The 17838-nt window shown below is 46.1% G+C and overlaps 1 protein-coding gene across 2 annotated transcripts in view; it reads right to left on the bottom strand.

The window, feature by feature from the left end:
- The window catches only part of LOC308224829 (gamma-aminobutyric acid receptor subunit beta-4), a 71533-nt gene that overhangs the window by 43698 nt on the left and 9997 nt on the right, over positions 1-17838 (bottom strand). The gene's annotated exons all lie outside the window — the stretch shown is intronic.

Below are 17838 nucleotides of genomic sequence, written 5' to 3'. Positions count from 1 at the left end.
TCTGCTATTAAAGAATTGCCTAGAAATGCATGGATGTGGTTTTAAACAGCCTCACATTCCCCAATTATCAAAATTTCCTAGTCACATGTACTCTTTCCTAATCATTTGAACACATTTCTCTAATTCCAGGCTTTACAGGCTCACCCTTAGAAGCAGTGCAGCCAAGGCTTGATTCTTCAATTCCTGGAAGTTAATTACCCCCTAGTTATACAATTATCTCTGGTTATTCCAAATAATGCCTTCAGAGACCATCAGTAGGCTCCCAGTGGGCTTGCATAAGGTGTTACTGATTGACCATACAAAGAACATAGCAATCAAGCCCATGCAACACACTGGCTGGAAAGATACTTGAGCTCACTCCTCCATCACTCTGTCAGCTCTGAGTGCTCAGTCTGAAAACCCCAAGTGGATTTTAATACCCAAGATACCAGACAAATACAGGAAGCAGATCTATGAAGTGAGAAAGCAGCATTAGTATAGCAGCTTTTCAGAGCAGACCTGCACTTGGATTAGAGAACAGATTCCCTATTTCAACAACAGGCATCAGGGCACATGTCACTCCGAATCCTCTTGCCTGCAGCCACAGGTAGACATCTAAACACAGGTTTGTTGGGAAATTCAGGTCTTCCCTTACCCAGTGACCAAGCCAACCTCATGCTGCAGTAAGTGCCACTGACTGTGACATGCGAGATGAGCTTGTGAAGGAGCACCACACAAGGGCAGCCACGGCCAAAACTATTGCTCTCTCAGGGCAAGAGCTGTGTTACCTGTATTAGACTCAAGGCAGAAATCAGACTGTCCTGGGTTCAGCAGTAGCAGTCATTTTTCTCCTTCTTAGTAGCTGGTGCAGTGCTGTGTTTTTGACTTTCAGCCTGGGAACAGCGCTGATAACACCGATGGTTTTAGTTGCTGCTCAGTAATGTTTAGTCTGACCAAGGACTTTGTGAGTCTCATGCTCTGCCAGGGAGGAGGGGAAGCCGGGAGGAAGCAGGGACAGGACACCTGACCCAAACTAGCCAAAGAGGTATTCCATACCACAGCACGTCATGCCCACTATATAAACTGGGGCAGATACCCAGAAGGGTGAGATCATTGCTCGGTCGGGCTGGGTATCGGTCGGCAGGTGGTGAGCGGTTGTATTCTCTTCCCTTGTTATTTCCCTTATCATTACTATTATTGGTGGTAGCAGCAGTGATTTGTGTTATACCTTAGTTACTGGACTGCTCTTATCTCAGCCCGTGGGAGTTACATTCTTTCGATTCTCCTCCCCATCCCCCTGGGAGCGGAGGGGAGGAAGGGGGGCGAGTGAGAGAGCGAGCTGCGTGGCTGGGTTTAAACCCCAACACAGACATTTCAGACAACTCTTCCAGATGTGTGAGCATCCCAGCTAGATCCAGCCTCACGCCCAGTTCTACCTAAGCCCCTTTAACAGGCAGCTCCCACAGCCAGCCAACAGGACACTCCTTTCAATGAGGTTGAAGCCATGTAAAACGATTTGCAGAGATACACATTCACTACAAAACCCCTCCTCTAACTTGAGGTGAGGTTTCTGAGTACTACCCCTTTCCTGTAATCCCCACTATGAGAGAACAAACGCAATCCCACTGCAGGCAAAGCCCCTCCTCTCACATGTGCAAGGTGGAAAATGACTCCTTGCAATGCAGCACTAGAAAGGGAATGGCGAACAGTCATGCCACTCAAGGTATTAACTCTTTCATGGACTCATTAGTAGATACAAGTGTTGAAATATTTACAGATAATCATGAAATGGCTTAGAAAGTAATTAGGAGATTGGGGGAGAGGGGAGAACCACACAACTGGAAATGAAGTGATTTTTTAATTATGTGTTACCAGAAGTAGGGAAGTAGTGTCATTAGGGCTGTCTTGTGATTGGGTGCACTGTTAACCATGACCCTCTGCTGCAAATTAAGCTGCATTATCCTTTAATGGAATATGAACAACACTGAAAACATCAGAATCAACAACTGTAATTAGGCCCTGCTATGCAAATGTCCTTAAAGAAGTAGTGCTCTTCCCCAGCACCCCTGGCTCACTGGTGGGGGTGCTCAGGACACCTTGAAGAGCCTCTGAGAATCCCTACACAGGCACAGTCCCAGCCACATCTTTGGTGTACGCTACATTCATCTTTCACAAGGGAACCAGGTGGGAAAATTACCAAGAGTCACTTCAGGGAAAGCCGATTCTCCTGCATCCTCCCTTGTGCCAGAGGCTCAGTGCCACAGGAAAGCTTTTAAGGAAGTATTACTTTGGTAGGTTGTCCTTTTTTCCTGAAACTTGGGCCTTGTGATAGAAGCCATGGCAGGAGAAGGAAGTCACCACTTGCCTGAGGATCTTACAGACTAATTGGTTACAGGAGGAAAGATGGGGCCATGCGCAGGGCTACAGCAGAGCTGGGGTGAAGCCAGCCCATAACTCTGGAGTCTTTCTGCCATTCCGTGTTGTTTCCTCCAGCAGTTGCCCTACTGCTTGCTTTACTTTCAGTTTGTCACCACTGGTACCTCTGTCACTGTGGCTACATGTCCCCTCCTTCCTCAGTGCAAAAAGTGGGTCTTCCCCCTGCTGTTGTGTAGGAGACCCAATGAAACCAGCAGGTTGGGTGGCTATAGCAGGGGAGCACTGACAGTGGTGATATACAAATATTTGTCAAATACCGAGTCTATCCAATCTAATCTATCTGTCTAGACATTTGTGCTGTGTTCATCACCATGGTATCTGAATGCCGGAGGTCATGCAGTGACTCAGTGTCAGAGCCATGGATAAGACCCAGACCTCCTGACTCCCAGCTCCAAGGCGAACACTGGAGTGGAGATCAGCTACACTGCTCCCCATCACCCTGGGCTCAGCTGCACCCTGCTCCCATGCACAGTCAGCAATGTTCCTCTTGGCTACTCTGAGCACAACCCCATCCATCACAGCAAGTGGGAGGCTCTGCTGCCTACTTTCAAGCCTGGTGTGTGTGCCCATCAACCCACAGGCAGAAGTGTGTGACTGTCATGCAAACACTCCCAAGATGAAGGTATGCAAAGTCCAGCCTTTACTGGACCTACTCTTAGCTTGACCATAGGGAAGCCATTTCACCCTCTCCATTCCTGTTGTGAAGACTGGCTTGAAGTCTCCTCAGGACAGGGACACTAGAGCATGCACACAGCCAACACAAAAAGCATGTCCCACCTCTACTGCAGCCCTACAATAAACTAGACCTGTCAGTGCCCAATGTTCAGGCTGTAAGTAGTACACAAAATAAACAAAGGACATCTATTCTGCCAACAACAATAGCTTCAGGCAAGAGGAATACAAAAGTAGGGTATTTAAATATGGGATAATGTCATCTGTGAATTTATCCAAAAAGGCAGGACTCTGCATTCGTGCATCCGAGACAAGGCAAAAGAGGAAAACCTAATATTAAAGGTCCATGTTTTTATCTGTGCCTTGCCAAGTGGGTGCGAAGACTTATTCCTTCTCCCCTCAAAGAAAAAGCTTATGCCTAGGAAAGATTTGTAGGCAAGATCACGAGTGAGGGAGTGTGAGAAATTCTGCCACATTCACCCAGGAATGGCACACTCGCACATCCCATTTTCACACTGCCACTGGAGGAATTACCAACATTTTGTCCCGAAATTAGTTTGATGCCTGTGAAAAATGTACTTGGGAAGCTGGAAGGGAAGCAGACAAAAGAGTTATAATAAACCCTGTCTTTTTTTTTTTTTGCAAATGATACTTGTCATATATAAAAACAGTCAAGGTAGAGAACAAGTTGTACTAATCTGCAATATTTTCCCAGCAACCAGTTATTACTTTCACATTTTATAATGCTTAAAAGCCCCAGAACCTAGAGTCATGTTGCTACGGTAGAAGTCATTCCTATGGCACGACTGCAGAGGAAAGGTTGTTTTCACCCTGTGTCTGCCTGCACTGCAACCAGAGGTCGTGGCAGCCTGGATCAAGACATCTCTTCCAGATGTCAGCCTGGTACCGCAGCTGCAGGAAGCAGCAAAGGCATAGCATAAAATTCAGTGTAACAGGTCTCCAGACAGTGTGCTCTTACTTGGGCAACTGCCCTGTACTGAGGTCCAAGCTCCCCTCTTCTCCACTCCTACCCCAGAATGTTAGACTAGAGCAAGCTTGGGTTTCTCTGCCATCAGATCCCCAACTGCAATAGAGATACAGCCAAAAGAGACTCAAAACCAGGGCAGACAAACAGAGATTACTTCATCATCTACAGAAGCCACACCAGTTTTGTGAACTACAGCCAATGCTTTGAGGAGCCTGGTTGATGCATTTCTGACCACGTGAACTTGGCAATGTTGGCAGAACTGAGGCTTGCGGTTGCTAAGGGACAGGCATCAGCCTCAAACCTACCCTTTAGCTTAAACTACAGGAGCAAATGCACCAACAGGGATCTTGGGAGGCTATATAGCCCATATCTTCCACTGAAGCAGACCAGAGATTCCTTTGAATCACCAGTGTCAGAATTACACAGCTCCGCTGGACAAGCTCATCCTGCATGTCACTGCACTGAAAGATTTTTCTAAATATCCAAACTGAAACTTCTCTGCAGTGTAAATGCAGTTTTATCTCATCATTTCCCCCCAGTGACAGCGAAAGAATAGATCAATCATCCTTCCTTAACAACAGCTTTTATGTACTGAGAAACCATGACATCCCTCTCCTACCTCCACCAATACTAGATTAAATGCACCTGATTTCTTCAACCTCTCCTCAGAGGTCATGTTTTCTAAAGCTCTGACAATTAGTGCTGCTCTGGCCCGGCCTTTTGCCCATTTGTCTACATCTCTATTTTAAAGCATGGTATCCAGAAACCAGCCACAGAAGCGAACGTCACCAGTACAGAGAAAAGAAAAAGCAACCTCCTGTGTACAGCATCGGAGAAGCATCTCCAAACCCACTGCATCCACCCCGGGAGCTGCTCACTTCGTGTAGGAGGTTAGAGATGCTAAAGGGGCAGCCCAGCTCTTGCCAGTAGAGTGCATCATGCATGCAGGAAGAGGGAGTACAGTACTGTCTGTTTAGGACAAGAGGAAAGATTATTCAAGACAGCTTTGTGCATGAGCCCCAGCATTCCTTGCTTGCACCCTGCCTGTGGTATCACCAGCCTCTGAGATCTCTGCAGCAGCAGGAAGGCTGCTTTAAGGCCTTCTGCTGAGTAAACAAACCCAACCAGAGATATTAGAGGCTTCAGCCACTAAACCTGCCTATAGAACAGGTCTGTGCCTTACCCTGCAATGGTAAATACCCACATAAGGCATAAGACCATGTAAAACTTTGCTCCTCATCCGCAGCTCTTCAGAAGCCAGAGGACAGCAGTGGTACTAGAGCCCAGAAACAGCAAGTCCCAGACATGATTGCCCTGCACAGGCTGGCAGAACTGTTTCTGCAAATGCAGGGTAATACAGGCAGGCATGAAGAGGGCAAGGTTTGACAATAAATGTAACTGCAGGATTGCAGCGCCTTATCTGCATTTTCAATGATCCTCACCCCAAACAGGATCAGCAGTTAGGATACTGTCAGGCTTGGGAAAGGCATGATCAATAGACAAACTGTAATTTCACTCCCAGGACTTTTTCTTTCAGTCTTATCCCCATTTATTCCTGAACAAGTGAATCAGTATCCCTTGATTCGGTATCTGCTTGCTCTTTCTGCAGAAAATGGTTTGCCCAAGCTGCTGCCTCTGCTTTGTTCACAGCACTGAACCTCGGGGCACCCTGGCTTTATGTTTACAGCTTAAAACCATGACCCACATCACTGCTACATGCAGCGATGAGTTGGTTATACAAGGGCTAACAGACATGGTTAGTTAGGAGGAAAGAGCTCCCAGGTAATCAGAGATGCAGAAGGTCACACATTTCTTATGAGCCTTATCACTAGCTGAGGAACAGCTGCCTGGATGCAACCATATGATCTCTTAAGAAGTTCCACTCTGTGCCTCCCAAACCTGAAAATTGAATCATTTTCAGCTGATGGACTAATTAGTCCTGGGCCATAGATTTTTTAACCCACCCAAAAGATAACTCAAAGGATACTCAAATTCACAATGGAGAAGTCTTTGCCTGCACCCTAGGACAGGAAGGATGGAAATGCTCCTGGATTTTCACCACATAGGAGGATTGTAAGAAGAGTTCGCAAATTGGTATCTTCATAATAGCTGTGCTCACAGATCTCAAGACTGAGGCTCTGCTATAGCAGTTAATAAGAGAATGTCTAAAAGATGACATCCCAGCAGGCTACTCAAGCCAATCACAAAGAAGTTTTCCAACACTGATCTTCCTGTTCCTTTCCTATTTATTTATTTTTTTATAGCTTATGCACAGCATCAGGCACATACTCAGTTAAGTGTTAACATTGCTTGAGGAGTGAGAAAACTTGACTGTATCACGAAAGCAGAAACATTTTGGGAACCACTTTCACCCAGCATCACTGATTTGCGGTGACATCTGGAAGTGCCAAGTTCAGCAGGGTCTCTTAGGAACCTACTTACACTTTTCCAACAAAATCTAGGTTTAAATGCCCATTAAATATTCTCCGGCCCTTTTTCCCACTTGATTTTTCACTCTTATTTCCGTGACCTCTCCCCCACCCACAGCCAATGCTGCACACTTATCTTGCCAGGCTCAGCACAACAGCCAGGGACATCAGACACATTCAGGGGCTGCTACTCCTAGCATATCACTCCATGACATCCATTGGATTTAAAAGAGCAAAGCATACCATGACATTATGATTTTGGCCACTGTTACATGGTACCAGAAAGAGAGATGGTCTCATGACAAGTCAGCAAATATGACATTGCCTTCTTGTCTATGGGGGAACAGGGAGCTATTAGGGACTTGCTGCTGCTGAGGAATCTTCTCCACATGAAGCACATGTGATACTTTTCAGCAGAAAAAAAAGGCCCTGGTCTCCAAAATATCTGGGGCTGTCAGTACCTGCTGCTTCCCCATGGATTCATTATTGTGCAGGGGCATGGAGATTGTAAAGAGGTCTGGCAGAAAACAGTTTCTTCTGCCTGACAGGTTTGCTGTGTTTTGCCATGCTTCTTTAGGGAATGCTTGGCACTTTTAAAGCCACTGAGCCTGTGCACAGAACAAGATTGTGCCTAACCTTGCTAGGTTTTCCATCCATCCCCATCAGACCAGACACAGCGTCACCCTGTGCAAGGAGGCTAATGAAGATTTCCAGCCTTTACCATTCTGTTCTCCTGGCAGCTTGGCTTTTCACCTCATCCAGTCAGATGACTGAGTGCGTGCTATTCATTTAAGATGGGGTAATACCAGGGACTTCCAAATAGATTTCTCTATTTGGAAATAATAATATAAATAATATAAATTTCTCTAAAATAATATAAATTTCTCCAAAAGAGAAATGAAAAGTTAGAGTAAGCTCTCACCAAGACAGTGATATCAGGGACAGCACACATATTTGATGGAGTATCTGAGAGAGGGTACAACTATAGCAGAGCTCTTGAGCAGACTTTTGGGACATCTACACACTGAAAAAATCAAGGGCTCCAGGAAGAGACAAGCTTTCCTCCAATCAAGCAATGAGGCCAATTCAAGTAGCCAAGAGACACAGCACCTGCAGAGCAGGCAGAACTGACCACTCAAGTACTGCTATCCTGTGATGCTCTTTGCAAACACACAGGTTAACCTCGATAAAGGCAGCCACTTTTCCAGCATGTTGTCAAATGAAGCTGTCCCTGTAGATCTGAATAGATAACAGAGCATTTTCTCAAGCAAGCTGTGCTGCTTGTAAGTCAGTGCTGAGGGATCCTTATGGAGGAACAATGCTTTCCCAGTGCAGATGTAGCACTCGTTCTGTAACTATTCTAGGGAAAGCAGAAAGCTAAGGAGCACAATCTGTGAGGCGCAGTGGATTACCTAATCTATCTCATGGGCATTTTTAATGGATTAGTAGGTATTAGAGTGGAATATTGCAAATATCCCGTGGAAATTTGGAAGTGAGAGGGAACAATCAACTGGCTGCAAGAACAGTGTAAAGGTTGTCCCAGAGGTATCGAAGGATTACAGGCGAAGCTAAATCAGGGTTGATTTTAAAAGATGTTGGTAGAGAGCTACCCAAGATGAATAAAAACAAGGTCTAAAATGTACAGTCTTAAAAATGGAACAAGAGAGTAGACACCAACCCTTACATCATCTGTACTACTGGTGGGCTCAGCAAAGCACCTGTACGCACACAGGGCTTCCAGCATTAAGAAAAATGACTGACTGCTCAGAATGCCATCTGCTCTTGGGAGAGGCCTAGGTCAACTTGCAGGAGACATTGGTTTTTAAAGCTGTTTCATCCTCAGTGATGAAGATAGCCTTTCATATTCATCTCTCTTGCCTGGGTGATGCTCACTTGGTAATTTTATAGCAAAGTGAGGGGAAAATAAGTTCCCAGGTGTGTCAGACTGCATATTTGCTCTCATTTACAGACATACACAACTGCATCACCTTACCAGACCTGTTCATTATGAACCCAGCACTACCAGTGTGTCCCAAGCAATCAACTCTTTAAGAGCAGCTTTACTAAGAGCACCAATTCTCAACTACCATTGATTTCTTGAAGCAGGCAACACCCAGCTCAGACCGCAGCCAGTTTACTTTGCAGGGCTGCCACTGCCATCAGTTTCTTTCTTGGAGCAGGGTGGTTGCAGAAGGCAGATCCAAATCTGACCATCAGGAGATGAAGGCAATGCCCTGACTTCCTGGTGCACTGGGCTGCTAGAGCAAGGATCTCTCACCTGCTCTCCCCTCCCAGGGACATTCCTCCTAGTGTCCTCCAGGGTATCCACACAAACCAGCTCTGTAGCTTTGCAAGCTGCAGGGCACGCACTGTGTGTTTTGCTTTTACATCCCTCTCTGCAGAGCTGGGCACCAGGAAGCATTGCGTTTCCCTGTGGTTACACTGAGCTATCCCTGGGCAAAGCAGAGACACTGAGCACCCCAGATCCCTTCAGCTCTTTCTCTCCACCAAGAGCAGCAGCAGGAGGGCAAGAGAGCCTCCTGAGCAAGCATACATTGTAGACTGACAGCAGATCAACACAAGACAGGCAATTTTTCCCCAGCTGCAATGTGAAGCATCAGACCCACACTGATCAGCCACCCCCATGTTTTTCCACCTGAGAAGACTTCCCTCCTACCTCTGTCAGGATGCTGGCAGATGAGCACATCTCTCCTGTAGGCCCTGCCAGTGCAGCCATGGGGCACAGCTCTGCCCTCCTACCCAGAAGCTGGGGGGAAACTCAGAAGCAGTCCAGCCGTTTTGCTTTTGTTCAGGCCCTCAGAGCTTGTGTTTGCTCCATCACCTTACAGCTAACCCGGGTACTTCTCTGCATGCCCATAGCTACCACTCTCCCAGGTCAGGCAGGCTCAGAAGCCTTTGGCACTCTTCTGCTCCTCATTTCCTACCCTCACTCCCTGCCACCCTGCTTTTTAAGAGGGCAGACCTTCAGAGTGGTTGCACACAGACACTAAGTATTTTGAACCCTAGGTAAATGTGCAAAAGGGAGCAAAGCTATTTAGTCACATACCAACAGCTTTCCATCAGAACACACTCATCACAAGCCTCAGTGCAGGCAGCTGCCCTCTCCTGCCTCTTCTCCAGCTCACAAGTTTAGCCTCAGAGCAGATCCTCTCCCAGGGCTTCCTCAGTCTGGAAAACACTTTTGTAACCTAAAGTGCTGGACACCTGCACAAGTGCTACAAGGTCCATAAACACCCATACATTTTTAAGTAGGATTAAGGCTGAAACCCTACTGCTGGGACCCTCCCAGCACCATGACATTCCTTGCAGCAGCTAAGGAGTCAGGAGAGCAGCAAACTACCTGGGAAAACCATAGCACTATCCTCCTATCCACAACCAAACAGCTACTAATGGCGGGGTGATGCTATATGTAGGATATCCCATCCCACCTCATCCTCTCCCAGTGCTTGCTGGGGACTGATCCAACCAAGATCCAACCACTTGGCTCCCTCCCTCCACAGGACCCTCCACCCTCCTTGATCTCCCATGTTTCCCATCAGCCTGTCTCACTTCTCGTCTTCCCACTCAGGGCACAAAGGTCCTGACCTACCTTTTCAGTGCTGGGTTTCTCTAGCACATTACCGGTAAATATCTGCCACATAGAGGAGCTTGTCTCTTATGTGCACTGGAAATAGCATCCCCAAACAACTGCAGACCTGGCCTGTACTTGAGTATGTGACCTGTCTGGGAAAACACTCTCACACATTACCAAATCCTGAGCCATTTAATCCCCTTAGCTGAAAATGAGCCGAACCAAATTATTTTAAATGGGTTAACACAAGCTTCCCCGTTCATACCAAATCCATTACTCTGTCTTGGAAATATTTGTAGGAACAACCAAATATCTGGACTTGTAATTTTTATCAAAATGACAACAAGAAGGTGGTTTCCTTTTTTCCCCGTTTTCAAATTTTAATGAGTTAGTCACACCTCCTCATCGCTGTTTACATACTTGTCTTTAAAGGATACCGAAACACCTAACTCCTGGATAGAATCCAGTTGGACACATGCAGTATGAAGAGAAAAAAGAAAAGAAACAAGACAGCCAGGTCAGGATGTGCCAGACTTGCACAGATATTGAAATCAGGGCTGGGACATCCAGGAGCAGCAGGGGAAAGACCTGCTGTGGTCCCCTTGCTATACCTCCATGAGATGATTTCTGAACATTGTCCTTTATCACCCAACACAATGCAAAATCAGTGGCTGGAGCACCCAAGGAAGAGAAGGGCAATCCTTTCTTGTTACTTTGTGGAGATAGAGCCTTTTCCCAGTTTCTTCCTTATCCCTACTGACAGACCCTGCCAGTGGGGCTCTTGTTAATGATGACTATAGATGCCCCCCACCACCATGTCTGCACACCCAGTACTTTCCTTATCCTATGAAGGGCACATGGCCCTTTAGCTCAGCTTGAAGGCAGAGCTTTGGGGTACAGTGCCCAAGGCTTACACTCAGTGACAGTCAGGACCATTACAGTGTAAGTATTGAAGAAAAAGAGTGGATCAAGCCTGAAAATATCATGACATTCACATTAAAATCATGAGTCTGAGTTAGAAATCATGAGAAGCAAAGCACACACAAAAACAAACCTCCCTCTTTCCTAATGTTATACATGGGATGGTATGTTCTTATCTCCTGGTTTCTGGGTCACTTGGATGTGTCTTTTTCAGGTTGTTTCGCTTTTCCCTGTCTCAAGACAGAGAAAATCTTACAAAACTCAGTGATGACTGAGGGGGTTTGGAAGAAGAATTCAAGTTTGTAAGTTAGTCACTTCTGAAAGACTGAGCCCTGTGTTGGTATTTCCATCATTTCAGCAATGATTGATTTGCAAAGGGGTCCTGGAAATTCAGCAGGTCAAAAGCTACAAGGTTACATTTTACCCCAGCACCTCTTATTAAGATCTAGAACTAACTGCCGTTTGCTCACCAAAATAATTGCTTTCACTCAGGATGCATGGATGAGCAAATCTTGCAGAGCTTTTACATATATATTCATCTCCAGCAATTCATCAACATAATAATCACGCATTATTAACTTGAGTACTCATCACTTTTTTTTCTCTCCAGCTTCAAATACTAGCAAGGAGCTAGTATGCAATAGGGAAGAAAAACATGTAGGGGAGCTTGTGATGAGTGTTCTATTTTTGATATGAAAGGAGGATAAGAAGAAAAATTCAGCTCATAACTTACCCTGTCCCTCACTTCCATAAATTTCCTATGAAGCTGAGACCCTTCCCCAGAGGCAGACCGGGCTTTCCTGCAGATCTCCCCAGAAGGAGGAGGTTTCCTTCTTCAGTGATGAATTGAAGGTGACAATGCCCCACCAATGAGCTCCCACCTCTAACATGAGTGTCTTCCTCTCCTGATGTGACAGCCTCTGAATCTACACCTGCAATGGACAGCCCTCTTCTTCACACATTCCTATGAACTGCCCAGTGCAGCCCCCAGACCTGGCTTTTCCCATATTGCAAGTTTCCCCCAACCTGGAGAAGTCATCTGCTGTGGTCTCACTAATGCAAAGCTCCTTAAAGAAAGAAGTCTGCAGATGGATTGTTCTGCTATGGCCAGTGTGTAGAAAAAGAGCAAGAAGAACACCAGGAAGCTGCTTGGTAGCTGAGGGGATGTGCTTGGAAAGATGTCCTGATCAGGAAACCCATCCTGTTTCTGTGGTGTAGCTGCTGTTAAGACCTGTGGAAGATGAAGGGGCAGTTTGGTGTTCTCACATCTCAGCTGATTGATGAGCCTTGGTCACGAATGTAAGCACAGGATGATAAACAGTCAAAGGAATCAAGTAAGGCACACTGCTTCTGCGTCATTGCTCTTGGTAGGGGTTGGTCTGTGGAGTAGATAAAAGCTTACCATGGCTTTTAGTGGCTGAAATGACCCTGCGGGCTCAGAGAGCGGAGTCTTGCACTGGGGCAGGGAAGGCTCTGGTGTCCCTTCTTGCTGACAGCCCATGGTGAGATTCATTACAGAAGCACAAGAAGAATGAAGGTTGGAACTAGTGCAATAGGCAGGACATCCTCCCCACTTTTTCTCCTGTATGACATGATCATACACAGTGAACATGCCAGCTGCCACATACAATTTCCTGAAACATTCAGCCAAGGATCAAATCCTCAGAATTTCAGTTTTTCTGAAAAGAATGATAGGGAATGCCCTCCTGCTCCATAAGTCAGAAGGGGAACTGTTTGTGAACAAACTTAATGCCCACTGCCTGTGAGAACCTTTCCTATGGCTATAGCCCTGTCGTTTCTCTGCAGCAAGAAGGGGGCCCACCTGCCTGTTCCTTTTGAGGATTTCACAGTCGAAGAAAAGGTCACGGTTTGGTGACCAAGCAGTGGACTAGAGCATTAAAGGTGCTCAGGTCTATTCTCATTAATAAAGAGCAATATCAGGAAGCTATTCCTTGTTTTGCCATAGGTTTTCTGTGCCATCTCCACCAAGCTGCCCCCTTTTGAAGTCCCCTAGATGTAAAATGGACCTAGCGGGGGTCCATCATCCCACGGGTAGTAAGGAAGATTTGCTAGTCAGTGTTTGCACAGCTCGGGAGACTTGCTGCTATCTGTCACACAGAGCCCATAATACCACCTGAGAACAAATTATATTCGTGCATAATCAAAATCACATCCAGTTCAGCCCTGATTTGAGAATCCTTTTTGGCTTGTAATGATGTCCAGAGCAGAGAGAGCACAGCTTGATTTCCAGAGCCCAGGCTGAGCTGGCAGAGCTGGCAGGTAGAAATATCTTGTTTTGACTGGTAAACTGAGCAAGTTTGACATGGAAACCACTGAGGGAGAATAAATATGGAACAACAAGATGTAATTTTTACAGAGGCCCTTTTCCGACTATAATGGTATTTTGAGCCATCCCAGATTTGAGCTAAGAGGTCCTGAGGTCTGAGGAAGGAAATTCAAGCCACGATAGTTTTGGTTAAGGCTCACCCCTGTCACAAGCAGAGACATCTGTAAGTGCACAACTACTTAACAGCACTATTCCTGCAGGACTACAAAGAGCAGGAGAAACAGGAACTGGAGGGGGGAAAGATCAGAGAGGAAAAAGGTTTTTATCTTCAACACAGAACCAAGGATAAATGCCAAAACCAGAAGAATAGCCTATAGGAACTGCATGGTCAGTGTTCCCCAAACCAGCCTGAAATTCATACCTTGCTCAAAGCAAACAGCAGCTCTCCTACACCCTGGGAGGGAGGGCTGACTGAGAAGAGCTGTTTATTTCCATTTAATGGGAACAGGATCAGTTGCTGGATCTCCAGAATACCTGTTTATTATTTGACTGATCTGCTCCTGCTATAGGGCTCCACCATCCCACATTCCTCTTTCTCACATATGTGATGTGAAATCCTTTAACAGGCTTTATGCCAACATTAAGCACATCATTTGCCTTCTCCATGTTTCTAGCAATGTGTTAACAGGTTTATTATATTTCACATGAAATATCAAGATATAAAGAGACATTTAACAAGCCCCACCAAGAGCTATCCACAAGAATGGATCTTACAGACTTCCGCACCAAATGCTATCACTACTGCTGAGGAACCACCTTACATCAGTTCAGCCTGACACTTCAGTAGCCTCCAACTTCTTTTTCTTTGAAGCAGACATAGGTGACAAAAGTGACATGCACACACAGCCTGTGTTTCATGTAGCAGTAAAACTACAGCACATTCCTTGGCTTTTATATTTTGTGCTATGTGGGTTAAAAATATCTCTCTGCCTAACTGGGATATTTGGAGTCTCAGGAAATGAACAATGCAGATATGTAAAGCTGCTCTGATGAACAGCTCTAGGGCTGTGGGAATATATTCTGAGTAATCAAAAGGACTTGTACTAATGGGTTTTACACTCTTTTTACATTGTGCTTTCAGTGGCAGTCCCTTGAAGGCAAGTTTACCAGCAGGAATAATCTCAGAAATGGTAAGTGTTCTGTAGATGTTATTCAAGGAGGAAGATGGGTCCAGGTGAGATGGCAAACAGCCTCCTGACGGGCTATAAGCAACAATCTGCTTTTAATGAGTTAATTAATTAAGATATATAGGAATTATTCTACTAATCAGAAAGTTGAATGCATTGTATTTGGGCATAAAAAATCTATGACTAAGAAAAGAAGCAAAATTCATGGACTAAATGCTTTGTTAAAACACTGATAACATCTTTCTTTTAGAGAGATATCATACAGCCCCTCATTATTCCCCATGAACTATTAAAGACCAGCTCCAGAACTGCTGGAAAGTGACTGTGTCAGTGAGTGGCTGAGCTGCAGGGAAACAGTGCACCAGGCGAGGGTGAAAAGGAAGGAGGAGGGCAGCCTGATACAATTATCCAACATGGGCTTTGGCACAAACACAAGAATCAGCATTTCCTCCAGTTCCTGTGAAAGTAAACTGGCTTAATGGATGGCAGCAAGACTTCGTGCCCACCACCTAATACCCAATCCAGAAACAGTGATTGGTACCACCAAGAACAGCTCTAGGCACGCAGATTGATCAGAAACCCAAGTCCAATTTGACTCTGGGCTGAAACTCAGGGTAACTCATCTTCATTGTTATCTTAGTTGAGCCACACGAAACTCCCTCCACTGCTCTTGTGTCAGAGCTTCCTGTCTTTGAAGGAGGATAATAAGAATCTTGGGAGGCCATAGATGAATGCACAAATATGTCCAAGATGCAGCAAGAAGTTCACAAGCTCTATCACACTGGGAGAAGGGTCTAATATTATAAAATATTATTACACTAAAAAGTATATATGTGAAATTTCTATGGATTAAAGTCAGTTGGAAGGACGCCCACTGATGAATGGGTGTTACAGAGCCAGTTCTTAATTGAACAGTCCACAAGCTTCTTGTTCACTCCTTTTCCTTGTTTGATGAAGGATGGATTTGCTGGGAGGATGACGCAGGATTAAATACCAGAGGATAGTGCTGACAGTGGGGTCCCTGACTGATTTGCTGAAGAAGCTGATGTAGATATGCATTGAGTGAGGGGGAGGCCTTTGGGAAAGGGAAGAAGATGTTTGTGTAGCTGAGTCCTGTTCTAAGGGGCTGGATGTGTCACAGAGGTTCCTAGTGCTCCTTCCTACACAAGTCACCTAAACCTCAGAGGTTTTGGTGAACTCTGCATGCCTCTCTCTTGAGGCACTACACTGAGCACTGAGATACGGCTGGAATCAATAGGAGCTGTGCTTCCAATATGCAGTGTGCTGATGCTAATGCTGCCAAGTATTCTGGAGAATCAAGTGTTCTAGCTAGGCCCCCCACAGCAGGGGATACCTTCGGATCATTGGAGGGGAGACGTGTATATGTTCATACAGCACTGGTGAGCTTGACAACAGATATAAAATCAATTAATTCTGTGTTGTGAGCAGGTAGGAATGCGAACCAGTCAAGAAAGTATCAGTCCAAGATGGTCTTTGCTTGCTCATTCACAGGCTTTGCATCAGACATTCATCTCACTCCAGGCAGACTCAACCTGTCCTAATCACCTGCCATGACCACCTCAGCTAATTCCCATTGTCGTGCTCCCAGCCTGTCCCCTTCTTGGATGAGGGAACAAGAAAGATCAGCTCCACGTGTAAATGGTATCTGTTGTGTGCTCTGAGGAGGTGTTCAGGAGCAAGCAACTGTTGGACCTTGCCTCCTGATGCACCCTCACAAGGGGACCAAATATAGATCCACCGAGAAACCTCAATTCTGGCTTTTCTGAAGTCCTGAGAGTCTGACTTTACAGCCTCAAAGTCCTTTTCACAGCATATATTTCCTATAAAAAGAGCAAAGTGAAAAGAAAATAGAAATTCCATCATGTGGCAATGTGCTAACATCCACACATGTCCCAAGAAGGACTGGATCCTTTCGTTTCCTGCCACTTCAGTTAATGAAGAAAGACACAACAGCGGGAGGTTGTCATCTTCCTTCTGGATTAGTCCTAGAGAGGATGTGACCCATGGTCTGAAGCCAGGAGTCACATAAATGAGAGAGGAATTGAGGGCTGCACAGCTGCATACAGTTTTACTGACCAAGAACATCCTTTTCTCAGGAACTAAACTGGGACTACAGGCAGCCTCGGTGGCATATCCAGCTTTTCTTCAGACACTGGGGCTTGCAGCCTTCTCCAGACAACTCCTGCTTTTCCTTCCTTAATTTACTCCTTTCCCCAATCTGGTCCATATTCACCCCTCTGCTTTCAAATCCTCTGCCTTGCCAGGGTATAGAGCAGGTAGGGTGGTATTTCCCACTGTAGTAAGGCTCTTTGAAGTGCAGCATTCGAGGCTAACCCTGTGTCCAGCTTTGGACAATTTCTCCTGTGTACAGTGAAGGAGATGGCCCTGGTGGGGGCAGTGCCTTCCTGCTAAGCCTCAGTTCCCTGCCCTGAAGCGTGCAAAAGAGTTGGCTCAAGGCATCTCAGAAGCATTGGGAAAATTGAATCTGGCTGCTCTGAGATTTAAGCATTTTTGCTACAGAAGTGGAGGGGAAGAGAGCTGGAGAGCTGAGGACTAAGCCCTGGAAGGGCAGGTTTGCAGCTCCTACAACCCTGGGACAGGCACCCCAGGACCTGCGGGATGCCCCCTTCCCAGACCCACACCCTGGCCCTCCCACATCAACACCACCGCTCTGGGATGCTTCACCAGCACCAGAGAGAGTGACCATGGTTCTTGTCCTACCTTGGTTACCGGCAGCCTTGGGAACCTGCCTGCTGAGCATGTACCTGGGCCAGCCTTGCTGAAGATGCTGCTGGTTTCATCCCCCAACATCTTAGGAGAGGAAAAAGGCCAGCAGGTACCTGCATCGGCTTGTTCCCAGAAAACTCTGAATCATTTTGCCTAAAATTTCCCCCCTCCCCTTCAAAAAGACAAAGCGAGCTGCATGGAAAAAACCACAACCACTGTGGCTGAATCTTATATGCAGTAGAAAACAGGGACATTGTCAAGAAGCCTTAACAATGTGCGATATCACCAGACTTGGCTATGCAAGAATCCAAATTCCCATTCTCCCCAGTACAGATCCACTAAGAGCAGCCATTTCCCAGACACACAGGATTGGTGGGGCAGAGCTCGGCCCCCCTCCAGCTCCCGCTGCATCCATGCCAACCAAAGCAGCCACTTTCAGAGCCCTGAACTACTGACGATGCTTCACTGCAACACTTTATGCATCAGCAATCATTTATTTCCACAGTTCGAGGTTTCAGGTGATGCTGTTATGCAGGGAAGGACTGAGGATTTCATCCCCAGGTCCACTAAATTTGGAGTGGCCTTTGAAGAAGGGGAAC

This window comes from Psittacula echo, assembly GCF_963264785.1.
Source record: "Psittacula echo genome assembly, chromosome: 8".
NCBI lineage: Eukaryota > Metazoa > Chordata > Aves > Psittaciformes > Psittacidae > Psittacula > Psittacula echo.
Note: the sequence above shows the minus strand (reverse complement) of the source record. Positions and strands in the feature narration are given on the sequence as shown.